Below are 20,322 nucleotides of genomic sequence, written 5' to 3' on the forward strand. Positions count from 1 at the left end.
GCTCTGGTGCTCATAAAATTCCTACAAGTGGCGAAGCTGTTACTGCCACAGCCAGCGCTAAAAACTGTGCTCTGGTTTTGTGAAAGGGGAGGGTTAACTTCATTGTATGCCCCCTAGTCCCAATATTTTTTGAAAGAGTAAACAAGAAATTCACACTCCACTCAGTACCACCTCTTCTCCAGGCTGAAGAGTCCTAGCTACTTTAGCCTTTCCTCATAGAGAAGTTGTCCCATCCCTTTGATCATTTTCATCACCCTTCTAATTTTGCTATATCTTTTTTGAAATGCGGTGACCAGAATTGCACACAGTATTCAAGGTGCAGCCGCACCACGGAGCAACACAAGGGCATTATAACATTCTTATCTTTGTTTTCCATTCCTTTCCTGATAATTCCTAATATGCTAGTTGCTTTCTTAGCCACCGTTGCACACTGAGCTGAGGGTTTCAATGCATCCCCAATGATGGCACCTAGATCCTTTTGCAGTAACTCCTAAACGTGGAATCCTACAACATGTAGCTATAAGTTCAGGTTCCTTTTTCTCCACATGCATCACAGTGCACTAATACTTATCCCTGGGAGGTAGCTGCAATAAATGAATATATCTTGGGATCTGCTAGTATGTTCGGAGAAAGGATGCTTGGCTTAGCGGAACTTTGATCTGATGTAGAAGGTAAGGGTAGGAACGTCAGGCTCTATCTCTGGCAGTATTCAAATCCATGCAAAAAGCCCACTTTTTTGAAGCTGCTTTTAAGTCCTAACTCCAACCCACTTGTAAAGTACCCAAATCTGTTTATCATTGCCTCTATATTTCACTACCCTGCCTTGTCATTCCTTCTGTAATCCCCTACCTGAAAAAAATGTATAGACTCACCCTTTCTGCCCTATTCATCTGTCACAATTAGATTTTAAACTCTCTTGAGCAGGGACTGTCTCCTGTGTGTTATATGTACAGCATTGGGTGTGTCTGTCAGCGCTATAGAAATGATAAGTAGTAGCAGTAGTAGGTGAGGGGTAACAAGTAGAAAAATGAGGGTGGGAGCTACTTAAAGTGTATGCTTCTTCATACATAGATTTAGATAATCAAAGAAGACTACTATATGTACTCGAATATAAGCTGAGATTTTTGGGTCAAAAAAATGGTCCAAAAATGGGGGGTCTTGGATTAAATTCGGGTCAGCCCCCCCCCCCTTTTCCGGGCCTGCTGTAAGACCTGATAGTCCAACGGTGGGCTGGGACAGGAGGGATCCCTCCTACCTCCTGTCCTGACCAACTGTACCTTCTCCTTTACCTCCCCCGTGTATCATTTATAATTCTCAGTGGTCTAGCACTGAACCGGAGCAGGAGTAGCCTTCTCGCGCTCCTGCCCCATGGAGAACCGCTAGTGATTGGCTGCCGCGAGTTCTCATGAGGCTTGTGAGAACTTGTGGCAGCCAATCACTAGCAGCTCTCCACAGGGCAGGTGTGTGGGAAGGCTGCTCCTGCTCCAGTTCACCGCTGGACCACCAGGGATTGCAAAAGGTATGCAGAGGAGGTGGAAGGGAGGTAAAGGAAGGCACAGTTGGCCAGGACAGGAGGCGGGATCCCTCCTGTGCCGGCCCACTGCTAGCCCACCAGGTCTTAGGCAGGCCTGGCGGAGGCCTGCAAGGCATCGGGAGGGAGAGGGGACAGGGTGCAGAGCCTGGCAGGGCAGGGTACTTGAATATTAAACACACCCACCCCGGTTTATATTTGAGTCAACCTTTTTCTCTCTTTTTTAGGGGGGGGTTACCACCTCTGTTTATATTTGGGTTGGCTTATATTCGAGTACATACAGTAACTTCAATGGGCTCCAATGAGCCTGGAGTGACATGCACACAGCAGTCACGGTTACAAATCTATAAATAGCCAAATGTTCCAAACAGCCTCATTAGTTTTGGTTACCATCAAAGTCTGGTGGTAAGATCTAGAAGACTACAGCACCAGGGCCCTAATCAATATTCTGTCCCACAGAGCATTCAGAACTACTAATCCAAAAGTTGTTCCCTTGCCTCTAGGCGGCCACCTGGATGTTGGATGAAGTATGAGAGTTGTGAGAGAGGAATAAGCCAAAGCTTGGAACAAGCTGCCAGTGGAGATGGAGAATGACCTTAACTGAAATGTGCTTGGGACAGAGATCTAGAAAGCAATAGCAGAAACAGGGTTCACAGGCTGAGTAATAATAATAATAATAATAATAATTTTATTTCTTATATACTGCCAAAGCTGTAGTAGTTTGAGGCAGTTTACAACAAAGAAGGGCTGGACAATCAGCGAATGGGTACAATCAGCAAATACAGATACAATAATATATGTAAGCAGGAAACAGATACAATATAAGGGGTCAAATGTAAGGTGAGCACGAAGCAGAGGTATGACAAAAGAGATCTTGGGGAACAAGGGTCGGATAAGAGGTCTTAGGTTAAATAGGTTAGTTTTGAATAATTTTCTGAAGTTTAGGTAGGATGAGGAACACGCGATAATATTGCTCAGCCAATCATTTAGAAAGAGACATGAAGGGAGAATTGATTTTGCTTTAAGTATGGACAAGAGTGTGTGTGTGTGTGTGTATAATACAGTAAAACCTTGGTTTACGAGCATAATTCGTTCCAGAAGAATGCTTGTAATCCAAAGCACTCTTATATCAAAGATAAATTTCCCGTAGGAAATAATGGAAACTCAGACGATTCGTTTCACAACCCAAAAACTTTAATACAAAATACTGTACTGTTTTGCGTGCTTGTGTCACGCTTATATTGTTCTCAGTTGCAATGCTTGTGCTGTGTTCAGTTGCACTCAGCAATGCAACACACGTATGATGTGCATACTTGTACGTATCGATGTGCTCATATTGCAAGACAACGCTCGTTGATCAAGTTAAAATTTTATAAAATGTTTTGCTCGTCTTGCAAAACACTCGCACACCAAGTTGCTCGCGATCCAAGGTTTTACTGTATATTTTATTTATTTATTCACTTATACGAAGTACTAGGGAACTAGAGAAGCCAACAGTCCTTATTTATATTAACTACTATGTTAAAAACCTGAATTAAATGCATGCTAAAATAAACATTTCTATTCCTGCCCTCTTTATAAAGAGAGGCTAGGGTGGAGATTTATTTTAACCAGGGAACATTATGAGTGAAACAAAGATACACCCACAACTAAAAAAAGCCCAGATCGCAGAATGCATTCCTGTGTAGATCCATGATTCATACATATGCATGGATCCACGGTCAAAAACACGTCAGAATCCTCATATCCTGAAAATAAGAGTTACTATAGGGACACTGGTAGTGATCTCATAAACTCTCTTTTATTCACAAAATAGGCTAAGTAAAATGTTTCCTTCAGACTCAAAACACCCACTACAGACACTGCCCAAGAAAGAACAGAGTCAAAATGTTAAAACTCAGCACATCAGAACAGCTTTACCGTAACAATCATTAACAAAGATTCTAGGCAAATATTCACATCCCTTCTCGTTCACTTGGGTATGAACTCCTGCTCTGTTGGGTCACAGAACCCTGAGCTAGTGGAACAAAGACAGAGGTTTAAAGGGGACTCTGCAGTCTAATGACCCACTGAAATGCTGGCTAGGCAGCTTAATACACTGCTTTCACTGTACCTTCTCCTTTGCCAGTGCTATGGCCACACTTGTAGATTTCACTACTGCTAGATGAGTAAAATGTTGACTTTTAAGGTTGGGGGGCGGCGGCGGAGGAAGGAACAGAAGAGGGTAAAAGAGATAGCCATGACGGTATGTATGTCCCCCCAGGAGGAGAGGGGGCTGGTGGTGGTGTGTCAGAAGGGGGTATTAAATGAGATCTATTAGTGCATGTGTGTTAGGGATAGGGAGTTTCAGAACTGATCAGAGTGTGACTGTTGGGCAGGCCAAATGGACTATTTAGGTTTTTATCTGCAGGCCGATAATTTTCTTTCCTCTAGATGGGTGTAGAGGTCCTGAACAGCTGTGTAGCCACCCTCAAAATACATGTTCCTTCGGAAAGCATCATTCATTTGTACCAAACCAACCTAACAACATCAAAACTGAAGTAGGAGATACGGGGAAGCTTCCCAATGATAACTAATGCTCTCAAAGTAACATGCTTAAAATGCATGAGAAAGATTAAAACGGAAAAATTAAGGTGGATCAAACAATTGAGAAATTTTATATTAGTTTTGGTCAGTTCTTGAATTGAAGGAGCCTCTTTACTCTGCAACCTGTTAAACTGCAAACTGTTAAGATGTACTTGACTGAGGCAGTGTCTACTATACTGTAGCCCCGTTCTTGACATCATAAGCAGGCGCAAGAAATGCTGATGGGCAGGTTTCAGGACCTCTATATCCATTTACAGGAAAGATTATTGAGGTAAGAATCTAATCTTTTTTTCCAATGCAATGGGTGTAGGTCCTGAACAACTGGGATGTACCTAAGCAGTCTCTAGAGTCCTGGGTGGGACAAATGAGCCTGCTGCCAACACTGAGGACCCAAAAGCTGTGTCCAGGCAAACCACGACATCAACCCTGTAAAACTCTGAGAAAGTATGAAGGGTGGATTACATCACATGGAAGGATGAGACTTCCTTCAGCAAAAAGGATGGCTCTGTGAATCAACACTCCATCGTCATTAATCTTGAGGAACAGCTCTTTGCAGGACAAAGCTTGCAGCTCCGAGGCGCTCGTTGCTGATGTAATCGCCACTAAAAACACCATCTTCACAGTAAGGTCCAGAAGCAATACTCCCTTAAGAGCTCATATGGAAACATAGAAACATGACAGCAGATAAAGGCCAAATGGCCATCTAGTCTGCTCATCCTCAGTAACCATTATCTCTTTCTCTCTCTGAGAAATCCCACGTCTCCCAGGTCTCTAGAACCAGGTTGGAAAAAACTGTCTCACCAGAGAATGCAACCGTAAAGTTTCCTTCAAAAATCTGGAGACATCCAGGTACGTGGCTAGAGGAACCCTATCCACTCACATCCTAAAGCATGAGATACCTGCTATCTGTACCTTGAGCAAGTTGACTGCTAGGCCCCTCCCTAGACCATTTTGGAGAAAAGCCAGGATTGAAGCAACTGACGCCTGAAATAGTTCCTCATGTCTGCTAAGGCAACATAGCCTCTGTGCTCTAGAGTCTCGCGCTCAAGAGCTGTCCCTTAAGCCCAAAGTGTTTAGGATCCTTCAAAGCAATTGGAACATGCAAAAGCAATGTGGGATGCACTGGTAGCTTGAAACGCCTGCCCCTTTGCAGTCATACTAGACCTGCATACCAGGGCCTTCTTGGCCAATCCAGAGCTACCAGGATTACCATTCCCTGATGAAACACCGTTCTTCAAATTACCCTGCCTATCTTGAGCCAAGGAGGAAAAACGTAGAGGAGGCCTGTCTTGGGCCACCTTTGCACCAAGGCGTCCATGCCTTTGTTTCCAGGTTCATAACTTCAACTAAAGAACCTTATGGCTTTTTGTTGGCTGCTATTGCCACGAGACTGAATGTCAGCTACCCCCAGCGGCACACAATGCAGTCGAACGCTCTCTGGGATAGAGACCACTCCCTGAGATCCAGTGTCTAGCGACTTAAATAGTCGACTTGGACATTGTCTATTCCCACTTAAACTGCTGAGAGTCTACAGGTGAACTTCTGCCCAACAAAACAACTTGTGAGTTTTTAACTTCAGAGGAGTGCTTTTGGTGCCTCCCTGCCTGTCTACATACGCCACTGCCATGCATTGTCTGAGAATACCCGGACCACCTTGCCTTCGAGGATGCTTTCCAGCGTCTGAAATGCTATGCAAATGGCTCTCAGCTCTAACTGATTTATGGACCACGTCTTCTGAGAGGGCAACCATCTCTAACAAGGTACAGAAGATGATGAAGTGAGGTAAACTGGAAACATCCACAATGGCAAGTCACCCCACTTCCGAGTGTCCAGCAGGGAAAGAGGTCTAAAGGGTCTCCAACACCCACTCAATTCCATACCAATTGTGTAGTTCAAACATTTAGCGGATGTCCATCTTTAGCCCTAAGACAGTAAGGACGCTTGAGTGGAGCTCCTTAAGAATCCCTGAGAAAGCCCTTATGTGGCGAAACGGGTCCTGTCGGGGCAGGCTAGTGATTCTGCACATTAAAAGAAAAGTGAAAACACTTTCTGTTGTAATGATTTATTTGAATAAGTTTATTTAACTATGAAACAACAGTAAGTGTTTAAAAAAGACCATCAAGGAGGAGGTGTAAATAAGGGCCAAAGATGGACATCATTTCCCACTAAATGTTTGAACTACACAATCGGTGTGGAATTGAGTGGGTGTTGGAGACCCTTTAGACCTCTTTCCCTACTGGACACTCGGAAGTGGGGTGATTTGCCATTAGGGCAACCATCTCCCCTGCACTGGATGACCCTCGCAATGACCCCCCCCCCCCAGCTGTAAAGGCTGGCATCCGTCATCAGGATCACCCAAGACTCTATGCGAGGCAGCATTCCTCTTGCCAGAGACTCTGGCTGGAGCCACCATTGCAAGCTGCAACACACCTCCGGAGTCCAGGCTAATGACCTGTGAAGAGTCTGTCTGAAACAACCATTGTGATAACAGAGTATCCTGAAGAGGGCTAAGTGTGCCTTCACCCAAGGAACCACCTCTATGGTCGCCACTATCAACCCTAGCACCTGAAGATAATGACAGGCTGTTGATGCCTGCATTGCTAAGATTTCCATGGTCTGTCATAGCTTCTGTCTACATGAATCTAAAACTCACACACAGCCCGCTGCCATGTCAAATTGAATTACTAGGAACTCTAGGGTTTGGGTTGGCTCCAGTTGGCTCTTTCTGAAATCCCAGGCATTGTAACATCTGAATAACTTGGTCCACTACAATCTCCCTTGGTCTTGGGTGGGGCCCATATTAGCCAATCATCCATATACAGGTGTATTTGAAATCCTGCCTTGTGCAGGTGCACTGCCGCTATCACCATCATCTTGGTGAATGTTCGAGGTGCTGTTGCAAACCCGAAGAGGAGAGCTGAGAATTGAAAATGTCTCTGCAATACATGAAATCGCAAATATCGCCTGTGAGGAGGAAAGATAGGAATGTGCAAGTAAGCCTCCGTTAGATCCAATGAGGCTAGACATTCCCCTGCGCTACTGAAGCAATGACCGATCACATGGTCTCCATGTGGAAGCACAACACTTTCAAAGCAGAGTTGACTGACTTTAGGTCCAGGATTGGTCTCCAGTCCTCTGAATGTCTTTTGGGCACAATAAAGTATATGGAGTATCTGCCTAAGTCCAATTCTCCATCCAGTATGTTTAAGATTTGCTTGAACCCTGAATGCCTTCTCCGGGCATCTGGCTGGTGAATCAAAAAATAAATCTTGAAGGGGACGAAAGAACTTGCGCTTATAACCTACTCAAATTATGTCTAACACCCACTGATCTGAGCACCCGAGCCTTCCAAAATTCTGATAGCCTCCCCACTATTCATGGAGAGAAGGTTACTGACCTGGAGTCATTGCTGCTTCTTGGAGGTTACTGATGAGTGTGAACTGGAGGATTGAGGACGCCTTGCACCTCCAAACCACTGCCTAGGCTCCTGGTAAACTTTGTCCACAGGATCCTCCTATATACTGGCAAAAATGCCAAGATCCTCAACCATCACCCTGTCTGGAACCTTTAACTGTCCTGGGGCAAATGTCCGTCAAGGTCTTATGACAATGTTCCACTACACTGGCCATCAGATTGTCCAAATCCTTGCCAAAGGGCATTTGCCCTTTAAAAGGCAGTCTGCTCAAAGTAGCCTTGGAGGAGTAATCACCAGCCCACTGCCTGATCCAGAGCATTCTTCGGGCAGAAATGGAGTACACTTCTGCCTCCGAATTTGCGAGGGTTAGGGGCAGAGCCAACCCACGAATATGGAAAATTTGCGAATAATTTTTTGGGCTGACTCTGACCCACCCCTGCCTCCCTCCTGCCTACCTTCTTCTCGGACCTGTGGTCTAGCAGTGACGCAGGACAGAAGCAATCTGCCTTAGCTCTTGTCTCGTGCAGAGTCGTCATCAAAAATGGCTGCCATGAGTTCCCGTGGTCTCACGAGACCACAACAGGAACTCATGGCAGCCATTTCTGATGATGGCTCTGCACAGGGCAGGCGCATAGGAAGATCGCTCCTGCCCCGCGTCACCGCTAGACCACCAGGTAAGGTCTGGGGAGGTCCGGGCAGCCTTTAAAATGTAGTAGGGAAAAATTGCGAATAATCAAATTCGCAGGTATTGAACCCGCAAATTCAGAGGGAGAATTGTGTACAGATACCTTGCTTATGATCCAGAAAATATCATACAGCACATCTGCCTCATAATCTACCCCTGCTACCACCAAGTGAGGGTAAGCCTCATTCTCCGACAGAGGAGAGCGATGCTCCAGGAGGGCTCTCCCCATTCCCCCCTCCCCTGCTCCACTGCCAATGCAAACTGACACACTGCTTATAATTCAGATAAGCATCATAAAACAGGCTGACAAAGTCTGGCATAAAAACCTGGACTAGAGGACCTGAGACCCCTTGAGAGGGCTCCATCTGTCTCTCTGAGGGTTTAGTATCCTCTGTGCAGTACCTCTTCACCACAGACACAGCTTTAGAAGCCACTGGAAAGATTTTAACCCTTCTAGAGCTGCCTGTCTGAAATCCTAAAACCCTCAAGATATCAGATGGAGCTGAGCCCAAGGTCCCCGCCTCTCCCTTGCGTACCCCATGGCATGTGGAACATGGGCACTCCTCAGGTAGCCATCCAGCGCAAATCAGGCATGAATCCAGTGTATCATAGCCTGAGGAGTGCATCTATGCTGTTTTATTGCAAATTCAAGGGATATTAAGGCAGATGAAGACTTTTTACTAGAAATCAATTTTTCAAACTAGAAATGAAAAAACATATCAAAGAAGGTACATGTCTTACAAAAAAATACCCAACAACTCCCCCCAATCTAAGATGGCTACCATGATAGCAATTTTAGCACTAAAAACGGCTCAGGGAAACAATATGAAAACACCAAAAATTGGGGGAAAGGGATTTTTAGAAATGGAAACCCCTAATCTGGCCTCAGAAACCTTCAAAACAAGGATTTAAAGACACACTCCCCCCCCAACCCGATTTTCCCCATAGGTTGCAATAGCCAGTTCTCACATGTGCCTGCTTCTGCTGGGACTAGTTGAGCTGAAAACTGCAACTGGAACAGAGAGAAGACTTCTATCTCAGGAAAGCACCAAAAACAGATGCTTGCATAATCGAAATCATAATTCCTCTATGCCTCATTATCTTAATGTTATTGATTATTATGTTGGTACATGTTTATCATTTGATTGTGTACAGACTTTACATCAGTGTTTAAGTACAAGATATCCTGATCTGTTCTTTCCTCCCTTTTTCTTTTTCCCTCTTCCTGGAAATACTAATCCTTTGTATTATTGTTCCCCTGGTTTGGGGCATTACATTACGGATCTGCTATGATTCAATATACGTCTTAATGCAATGTTTTGATGTTACACATCTGTATTATTTTCTGTTTTGTTGTAAAACCTTAATAAAAACTCATTGAACTTAAAAAAAAAAAAAACAGATGCTTGCTTCTTCGAGCTACCAGCTGGATCTTCAAGAGTTAGGCTGAGGTCTCGACCCCCACAGGTCCTCAAACACAAAGGGAATAAATTACATAGCCGACATCCTCTGGGGCCCTCAGGACTAACTCAGTCACACAGCTATGCGCAAGCCCTGGGCAAAATTCAGGGCGAGCCTTGCCATGAGGGAAATGGGCCCCAAGCAGTCGCAACTGTTAGAGCAGGCTGGCTAGGCAGGTACTCCATAAACAGAAAAGCCTGCTAGCAACAGACCTCTAACGAGAGTTTGTGTCTTCTCACAGTCAAAAGTCATCCCAGGAGTACTGGGAACTTCTGGAGTATCAAAAGCCTCGAGATCCAGTAAAAAAACAAAACAAATTCAGAGCAGATCAGATACCTTCTGAACACACTTGCAGAAGAGAAAAACTGAGAAGCTACAGCACAGCTCACTGAGGAAGAAGGCGGAGCCAAAGAAAATGATTGATGCCTTCTGCAGGAACTCATGATTTTAAGGGCAATTATCCAGTTGTTCAGGATCTCTACACCCATTGTACTGGAATCCCTTTTCTAGAGGGGAAGAAACACAGGTGAGACGATGGTGCACATTCAAATATTTGAAAGAGATTAATAACGCACAAGAAGCAAAACTATCTCAAGGGGAAGGAAGTTCTAGGACACACAATATGAGGTTCTATGTGGAACCTCTCCTAGCAGCTGTGCCAGGCACAAGTGGGAGGTGCACTGGGCTTCTATGGAATAAATCCACTGCTCAAAGGGACCAAAACCTTATAAGTTTAGGAAATCCACACTAGACTTAATAAAACCTCCTCATCTGACACCAGAAGCTATTCTAAGATCAATACAGCATAATTACATAGTATGCAAATGACAACAACTGGATCAGGTGCTTGTCTTTACTACAAACATCCTACAGCAACAGGAGTCATCCATGCAAAGCAAAGCAAAACCAACCCAAACAACTGAGCAAGTAATCTCTTCTAGCACACAAAGTCTAGATCAGCAAGCTCTCTGGGTATACCCTGCTCGGCTATCAGAAAGATTTAAAAAAAAAAAAACTATCAGCAGCTCATAATCTTGAATCTCCCTTCACATCCTTTCTGAGCTGTTTATTCATTGCCCTCTGTTTCCATGCCTGATTGCGTCACTGTTATGGATATTATCATAAAAATGATGGAACATTTTTACTTTATGGATGTCATCCAGGTATTTTTATGCTTCTGACATATCCTTTTGTTCGACTGGAAAGGGCAGATTTGTTGAAATCATACAGTCAAAGCAAACAAGAGAACAGTTCAGGAGCATTTTACTTAAGATGACCATCCTACTGTGGAGTAACAGGGCTGTCATCTCGGAACTCGGAAGGTACCGCTTACCTCTCAGCACTTTCCATTACCATACTGTAGAGCTATAAAGCAATTTTGACACAATAATTCTTAGGACTTCTATACAAAGTGTTATTTCCACAGAATTTCATGTAGGGACAAGGATCCACATGGCCAGAAAGAAGAAAGCTGAGTTCTGGTCACAGAAAGACAGGAGGTTCAAGTAGTCATTCATCTATTTGACAGGAAGAAGGGGCACAGGTGGATTAAAAACTGCTTGGCGGATAGGAAACAGAGAGTGGGAGTGAATGGACAATACTCGGACTGGAAAGCGTCACGAGTGGAGTGCCGCAGGGTTCGGTGCTCGGGCCTGTGCTCTTCAACATATTTATAAACGAACTAGAAATTGGCACAATGAGTGAGGTGATTAAATTTGCGGATGATACAAAGTTGTTCAGAGTAGTGAGGACACAGACGGATTGCAAAGACCTACAAAAAGACATAAATACGCTCGAGGAATGGGCCACGAAATGGCAAATGAGGTTCAACGTGGATAAGTGTAAGGTGATGCATGTCGGTAACAAAAATCATATGCACGAATACAGGATGTCCGGTGCTATACTTTGAGAAAGCCCCCAGGAAAGAGACTTGGGAGTACTTGTAGACAAGTCAATGAAACAGTCCGCACAATGCACGGTGGCGGCGAAAAGCACAAACAGAATGCTAGGAATGATTAAGAAGAGGATCACGAACAGATCTGAAATAGTTATCATGCCGTTATACCGGGCCATGGTTCGCCCCCACCTGGAATACTGCGTCCAACACTGGTCACCATACATGAAAAATGACATAGTACTACTCGAAAGGGTCCAGAGAAGAGCGACAAAAATGGTAAGGGATTGGGGGAGTTGCCATACAACGAGAGGCTAGAGAAACTAGGCCTCTTCTCTCTTGAAAGGAGAAGACAGAGGGGTCATGATCGAAACATTCAAGATATTGAAGGGAATTGACTTAGTAGAGACAGAGAGATTGTTCACCCTCTCAAAGGTGAAGAGAACGAGAGGGCACTCGCTAAATTTAGAAGGGAAAAGATTCCGTACAAACGTAAGGAAGTTCTTCACCCAGAGAGTGGTGAAGATATGGAATGCTCTCCCGGAGGCTGTTATATGGGAAAGCACCCTTCAGGGATTCAAGACAAGGTTGAATAAGTTCCTACTGGAACAGAACACACGCAAGTAAGGCTAGATTCAAATAGTGCACTGGTCTTTGACCTAAGGGCTGCCGCGTGAGCAGACTGCTGGGCATGATAGACTACTGGTCTGAACCAGCAGCGGCAAATCTTATGTTTTTATTTTCTTAAATGAAAGAGAGGTGCAGCAGAATAGAGCCTTTGGGGGTAAGAGAGTAGAAAGAGACAGTGATGGAGGGAGAAGGCTAAGAATGGAGAGGACAGAGAGAAGAGTGAACTGGGGGGGTTGGACCTTTGCTGAGGCAAGCCAATTCAAATGGGGGGGTGGGGGGAGGAGAGATGCCAAAAGTCAAATCTGTAGAAAGGGCAAGAATGGTATGTGGGGGGGGGGGGAGGATGGCATTATCACAAAGTTAATATGTAAAACATTTATGATTTTTGTATAGAATTCTGCCAGAAGTAACACAGAAGATACTGTGGTAATCGCCACTGGTCGTTTACTTAATTAAATAGATAAAAACCACTAAAGCCTTGAATTTGTGAAGGCTGGATTGAAAACAAATAAAACAATATTGGAGTAAATACACCTGGACAGAACCTAACATTCCCTGTGCCGACTCAAATAACTTTCTTGAAGCACAGGATAATTTCCAAATGAGGCTCAAGGAAGCTTAGAACACTGATTCAATTCAGATATGATAAAATATAACCAGGAAAATACAGATACTCCGTTCCATAGCTCAGATGTTTTGCAGAATTGCCACAAACCACACTGCCTCTCTGATTTGCTGGCATAGATCACGTGAGTGCCAGCTGTACATAAGCACAGGAATTCCCACATCGGGAAATCCCAGATTTTTTGGCAACAGCAAAGTTATAATTGTTTAAGGCTTCATGACAATGCTGTGGCTACTAGATCTTCCCTAGCATTTGCTGTTGGAGCATGTCTCCTCAGCTCTGAGCTTGAACAAACTGAAATGAAACACAAAAAGTGATCGGAAAAGAGCTGACCATCTTCATATCTTTTTTCAGATTTAAAAAAAAAAATGTTTTAGTAATCAGTAATTTTCTAATTAGCAACAAACATTTAAAAACCAAAATAATAGATAATATTCTGAAAAGCACATAATGGAAGCCACTGTACTCTGTATCCTTACAGAAAGCCTTAGATCAGGGGTGTCAAACCTGCGGCCCAAGGGACACATGCGGCTCCGTGAAGTATTTTGTGCAGCCCGGTCCAGGGCGATGCAATGTTTTCCTCTGCTGCCCCCGGTTGTTTACCGTCTTGCCAGCTCCCTCCTCTGTCTTGCTGCAGCGTTTTTGTGCGGCCCCAGAAACATTTTTTCGGCCAATGCGACCCAGGGAAGCCAAAAGGTTGGAAACCCCTGCCTTAGATTCTCTTATGGATAACTAACCTGTGTGAGAGGCAGGACTCCAGCTCATACAAGTTTGTGTGTGGGGAGGAGGGATTGTGTATCAAAGCTTTGAAGATGAAATTCATAGTACATCTGAGTTAATGCCTGGATAACCAATGCTCCCAGAAGTCTTTTTCACTGAGTTACTATTATTTACTATTAACTATTATTTCTATACTGCTACCAGACTCGCATAAGAGACTGTCCCTGCTTGAAAGAGCTTACAATCTAATTATGAAAGACACACTGGACAAAAATAGTGAATTGATATACACTGCTCATGTAGGGTCTCTTGGTTGGCCATAAGGTTGTATATGTTACTGCATTTATTAATAAACTACGCCTGCTCTTGTACATAATCTGCAGTTTTTTTCGTTGTTTTCGGCATTTTCTGAACATTCATATGCAACATTGGCACAAACTCAAAAATTCCAGTCATATATGTTCACCCCAGAATAACTATTCTATTGTCACACAAACTTTTATTTTGGGAAAGTAGGAAACTATGAGGGGTAATTTGTTAATGTCTCATCTTATTGCCATGGGGTTCTCTATGACAATCCCCAAGCCTCTTTATCCTCAGCTTTAATACACATCTAATGAAACAACTGAATATTAAGTTTATGAGGATGATAATATTAGCAGCTGATAGAAGTGCCTCTCTAGAGATAATAAATGATGGCTTAAGAGATCAAAGATAAGTGGCTAAAAACAAAACTCTATTCGTAAGTATATCACCCGTGCTAGAATGGAAATCCCCCATTTGCATGAAGGACCTGGTTCTGAGAGGATCAGGGGAAAAATTTCAGAGCAACGCTGGATGTGATCCTGAGTAGAGAATGACATGGGGACAAATTTGTCCCTGACCCCACAGGATCTATCTCCCTCCCTATCCTGCTCCCACGAGTTATGTCCTTGCTCCATCCCTGCAAAGCTCTGTCCTCACCTGCACATGCCTAGAACACATGATTTTAAAGTGTTCAAGGCTTATGACTTGCCCAGTCACAAGTAGCTGCAGTGGGAACTGAGCCCGGCTCCACAGAATCACACCTTACTGCACTAACCATTAGGCTACTCCCATATAAACTATTAAATGTAAAACAAATTTTTTAAAAACCTTGCTGCTAAAAGCATATATTGGCAGGAATGGCTATAGAAATATAGCCCTAATTCAACCATGCCACTTTGCTGTTGGTCTTCTCAGGGCCTTCCCTCTGCCGTGTCACTGAAGAAATATTAAGTGATATGGTTGAACAATGTATTGTTTCAAGAGTTGTACCATGCTCCAAATGCATAGAAGAATATTATTATTCTATGTATTAGCAAATATGTCTTAGCTCCCTATTGCAGTCACATTGGGAAATTCATCCAGAAATTTTGTTCACATATATTCAAATGTTATACATGTAAGAGTATCCCAAAAAGCTTCCTCTACAGTATACCTAATCCCCATGCTCAACCGAGACAGCAAAGCCACAACTGTTGGGGATGGACTATAGTTTGAAAAAATAAAACATGAATGAATTCCCATGCACACTGCACATATCTTATTCATAGTGCAATACAATACAATATTTAAAATAAAGAACAATTTTAACCAACACATCCTCAGCCCCAGTGCGTCAAGTCACCGCATCCCCCCTGGCTGACACTAATGACTCTGGACAGCAAAAAACTAACAGATGGTCATGGGGGATCATAATAAAGCACTCTAAAACACCTGCAGAAAGAAATAAATGGTAACACCAAAATGAGTCTTGGAACGCACAGAGAGAAGCTATTGGAGCAACAGCATGAGGCTTGAAATATACAGAGAGAAGCTACTGGAGCACCAGCATGAGGCTTGAAATATACTGAGAAAAGCTATCGGAGCGCCAAAATGAGGTTTGGAATTCACAAAAAAGAGCCGAAACAGCATACTGAAGTTTGGATCGTTCAGTGAAGTACTAACAAGCCGCTGCAATAAAGTAGCCCAAATATCCAGCATCTAACCAATGCCAAAAGTTTCCCGCCAGCTGTACCAAACTTCCAAGAAATTTTCCCAGCGGCAGCAGGGCTATGCACACCAGTGTCAGCCCTAGCATTGCTAGCAATCAGCAGTTTTGGTTGCCCTAACCAATGTCAGCAAAGGCCTATGGGAAATTATATCAATCTGACTATGGAATGTTGATGCAGAATTCTGTGCTCCTGCACAGAATTCACATACAATAAGCATAGTTTCTATATTCAGAATAAGATTCCAAGCTATAAAAGCCTCCTCTCTGCAACACACATGGATCTATCGATTTCTCTCTGTCTCGGGAACCCGAATGCTTAATTGTAATGCTTATGAATATTGCTTTTCTGTAAGCCTATTTCTATAATATATTCTTTATGCAATCACCTCTGGCTGTGTTTCTTATTTGATTCTACTCCTGGTGAATCTTCTGTGAGGGTATTGAACCTGGGACCTGGTGTTTCGTAAGGGCGCCTAACATAACCCCTACAACCTAATATTGTGGGGGCCACTACAATCCTTACAACCAGCCCTTGTGCTCAGCGGATGGATCACGTGGCATGGAAGAATGACGTCAGTGCTGTGTCTGGCCATCTTGCTCACGTGAGGGAGTTACTGATAGCGCGCAGTGAGGAGCAGCGAGAACTGCAGAACACTATAGTGAGACAGCCACAATGGAGCAGATCAGCAATGGTAAGGAAGACGAGCAGTAAACTCTCGAGCCGGGAGGGGGGGGATAAATGACCTTGTAAGGCCGTATCCAGCCCCCAGCCTTTATTTTTAGAGTTCTAATTCCGTATATAACTTCAAGAACACTTAGATCACAGGATCAACATCTATTGGTTATCCCGTCATTGAAAGTCATCAACACTAGACGGCTTACTATTTTTTCAGTGACTGCTCCACAAACCTGGAATAATCTTCCTATTTATATTAGAGAAGAAAAGAATTTAGTTAATTTTAAGATTAAGCTTAAAAGTTTTTTTTTCAATGATGCTTTTAGTTAATTAAATAATTTTATATTCCTTCCTATCCTCTCATTTTCATATTTGTGCTTTTATTCCCTCCCTGTTGTTTAATCCTGAAATATAAAATTTGAACCAGAATGTAACCCTTTAAATATAGTTTTCCTAATGTTTCATGACTGTAAGTTTTTGTAACTATGTATTATTTGGTTTTTAAATAATTACCCCAAGTTTTTATTTATTCGTTATTGTTTGTACATCGCCTAGAATGTAGATTAGGCGATTAATCAAATCACATAATAAACTTGAAACTTGACCTCTGGTTTAGAGTGAAACACCTAGAGAAAACTGGCTAATGAAAACAGCAGAAGCCTACCAATTCTCAGACAAAGGGTGCCAGGGAGAGAGAGCTGCCAGAAGCCATTTTTCATCAGGAGGCATGTGGGACCAATATGGTGCATCCTGACTCACTTACCAGGCAGTGAGAGACACCAAACTTTTGTATATTCCCAGCAGCCACAGAAGAGCATCTTGACATTTTTTAAATGAGGTTTCAGCTTTTGGTAGGATATTTTCCTTGCTTTGTACCTTCCCCAAAGGTGTTAAAGAATCCAACCTACAGAGATGGGTGGCCAACATGATAAAGGGGATGAAGAAAGGCTAAAGAGATGAAGAAAGGCTAAAGATGCTCTTAAGTTTGTAAACAAACACCAAAGGAGAGATATGAAGGTAGTCTATAAAATGGGTGGAGTGGAATGGGAAAATATGACTTGACAGCATGCCATGAAGTTACCAAGTGGTATATTTAAAATAAATTAAAGAAAATACTTCCTTTTTCACTCAATGCATGATTAAAGCTCTGGAATTTATTGTCAAAGGATGCGATACAAGCAGTTAGCATAGCTGGGTTAAAGGGTTTAGACAAATTCCTGAAGGAAAAATCCATACCGTGTTATTAAGATATACCTGGGCGATCCAGTACTTGTCCCTAGGGATAAGCAGCATGGAATGTATACACTATTTTGGAATCCTGTTAGGTACTTGTGAATTGAATTGGCCATTATTAGAAACCTGATACTAGGGGCTCCTTTTACGAAGCCGCGTTAGCGGTTTAACGCATGTAATAGCGTGGCTAATTTGCCGGCCACGCTAGCCGCTACCGCCTCCTCCTGAGCAGGCAGTAGTTTTTCAGCTAGCACAGGGTTAGCGCGCGCTAAAAATGTGCGTGCGATAAAGCCGCTAATGCGGCTTCATAAAAGGGGCAGATCTAGGTTTGAAAGACCTCTAGTTTGCCACGGTACGGCGGATTTTTAGTACATTATCAGGTCTTTGGTATTTTGAGGAAGTTTATTCTGTTTGCTGTATTTTCCAGAAGGAGCCAGAGACACTGCTAAAGCACCAGCACGGATCTAAGAGGATCCTACATTAAGGAGGAAGCACTGACATCCGCTTTCTAAAGACACCTCTTAATTATGTCATTCTATTTTGAAGCATTTTTTACACTGTCCGAATTTCTTTTCTTTTTTGTGCTGCTAGTTTGTTAATGCCTTAGTTTTACCGATACATAATAAACCCCCTCTTTTACTAAGGCGCGCTAGCCGATTTAATGCATGCTAAATATTAGTGCACGCTAACACGTCCATAGAATATAATGGATGCGTTAACATTGACATTCGCTTTATAAAGACACTTCTTATGTCATTCTATTTTGAAGCATTTTTTAAACTGTACCAATGATTTGACCGATTTTCTTTTCTTTTTTTGCTGCTAGTTTGTTAATGCCTTTGTTTTACCGATACATAAACCCCCCTCTTTTACTAAGGCGCGCTAGCCGATTTACTGCACGCTAACGCGTCCATAGAATATAATAGATGCGTTAGCGTGCTAGTGTGCCTTAGTAAAATGACCCCAAATTTTGGGTGTTTATTTTTTTTGAGGGGGTGGGGATTTGCCCAGTGTGATCAGGCAGTCAGGGCCTCTTGGGCGAGTACGTGGGGGAAGGCAGGCACCGGTATTGTTCCGTGAAGTGGTGTGAGAGCCTGAAGAGCTTGGTGGGTCTGGATAGAGCGTATGAGAAGCAGTGAAGTTGAAACCCCTGACGCAGCGACCAGAGCGAAACGGAGGGTTCCCCGTCGGGTTCAGTGGCTGCAGGGCCCAGGAGGTGAAGGACTGACAGATCCTGGATGCCGAAGCAGCTAAATTGTTCTCTTTTTTTTTGCTGTGTTCCATGCTGAATCCTGGACTACTTTGCTACAGTGCTGATTTACCCATTTTTTCCACAACTGAGGGCTGTGTGTCCCGGTGTGTTTTGTAACATCTCCCTGCAGGCTACCGTAGAGCTTTTTCTACTGGTTCTATATTTTGGAGTACAGGATTAGCCTTGAAAGGTGGAGTTTTTTGCCAGATGAAGCTGAGCTGAGGCTTTTTCTCCACCTTTCTTTCCTTTCTTCTTCCCTGTTACTACCTGTTGTGTGATTGGCTTGTGTGTGTGTGAAATTAAAGCCTGTTAGTGTTGCAGAGGGGAGGTTTGTTGTCCATATGGGGTTCTGATTTAGAGGTAATATTATTGGAGTTTAACTGACCCTTTTCCTGAGAGTATATGTATTGGAAGGCAGGCTGCCCATCTTGTTGATTTTTTTTATTTTTTTTTACAAGTTCTGAATGCTACAGTCTCGAAGGATTGACACTTTGGCAGCCTCAAACTTTAAACCCCTCCCCCCTCCCCCAATGAACTACAGGTTACCCAAGTGGCACCTCTGGCTGATTTCAGCTCCTGGTCCTCAGGCAAACATGAACTCCAGTAAACGGAAGAGAAGAGCGACACCGAGGTGCAAAACGACCGGGAGGGCAGGGAGCGCGTCACGCGCGCTCGGAGTTCTCGGCTCGCGCCCCCACCACCCCCGCCGCCGCCGCCGCCGCCGCCGCCGCCGCCGCGAGCTCATACCTGAGGTAGGTGCCACCTGCCCCATCTCCTCTGACACGACCTCTCTCCCTCGGCTACGGGAAGTTGCGTCAGAGGAGGGCGGGCGGGACGCTCGGGAAGGGCGGAAACGCGTCAGAGGGCGGGGGCTGCCAGAGAAAGAAGCGTCGGTGGGTTCTGTGGCGCGCGCGACCTCGAAGGTAGCTCTGGAAGGTGGGGGTTTGGGGAGGGAGGCGCGCGCGCGAGATGTCAGTTGAGCTACTTCCGGTCGCTAAAGCCGAGCGCGCGAAAACTGCTGAAAAAGCCATGCTCAGAAGAAATCTGGTACAAATGGAACCCAATAAACCGATATTAGGGTCCACCTTGGGGTGTCATTGTATGCAGACACTACACTGAGATCTTTTGTTCAGTATGCAGGCAACTACAAAAAAACAAGAAAAGCCAAAAAAAAACAAAACACTGTGTAGTGACGATGTTCCTGAAATGGACTTTATTGAAAGTCAACTAAACAATCCACATAAAAGTAAAATAATCCACATAAAAACCTTAAGGACCCAACACGGTCTGTGTTTTAACAAGATAGTCTTCTTCAGGGGTCCCTTATGGTCCTATGATAGTAGATATGTGGAAAAACTAATCAGTCCAAAAGAACAATTGCGTGGAAATTCGCAATGAATGCACTACCGAAACCAGATGCTAGGAATGATTAGGAAAGGGATGGTAAACAAGAATGTTATTCTACCTTTGTATCGCTCTAAGGTGCAACTTCACCTTGAGTATTACTTCAATTCTGGTTGTATCTAATATATATATATATATATTTTTTTTTTTTAGATATATATATATATATATATATATATATATATATATATATATA

General features: G+C 43.6%; 1 protein-coding gene across 5 annotated transcripts in view; it reads right to left on the reverse strand.

Moving 5' to 3' along the window:
- The window catches only part of LOC117361011 (ligand of Numb protein X 2-like), a 91,928-nt gene extending 72,291 nt beyond the window's left edge, over positions 1 to 19,637 (reverse strand). For 2 of the 5 annotated variants that reach the window (XM_033945769.1, XM_033945771.1), the window contains exon 1: positions 19,470 to 19,634. The gene's annotated coding sequence lies outside the window, so the exon portion shown is untranslated. Of the gene's footprint in view, positions 1 to 19,279; positions 19,426 to 19,469 lie in introns of those variants that run through there. The other 3 variants (XM_033945772.1, XM_033945770.1, XM_033945773.1) reach the window with 3 other exon arrangements.
- Between the last annotated feature and the right edge of the window lie 685 nt (positions 19,638 to 20,322).

This window comes from Geotrypetes seraphini, chromosome 5 (genome assembly GCF_902459505.1).
Source record: "Geotrypetes seraphini chromosome 5, aGeoSer1.1, whole genome shotgun sequence".
Classification (NCBI taxonomy): Eukaryota; Metazoa; Chordata; class Amphibia; order Gymnophiona; family Dermophiidae; genus Geotrypetes; species Geotrypetes seraphini.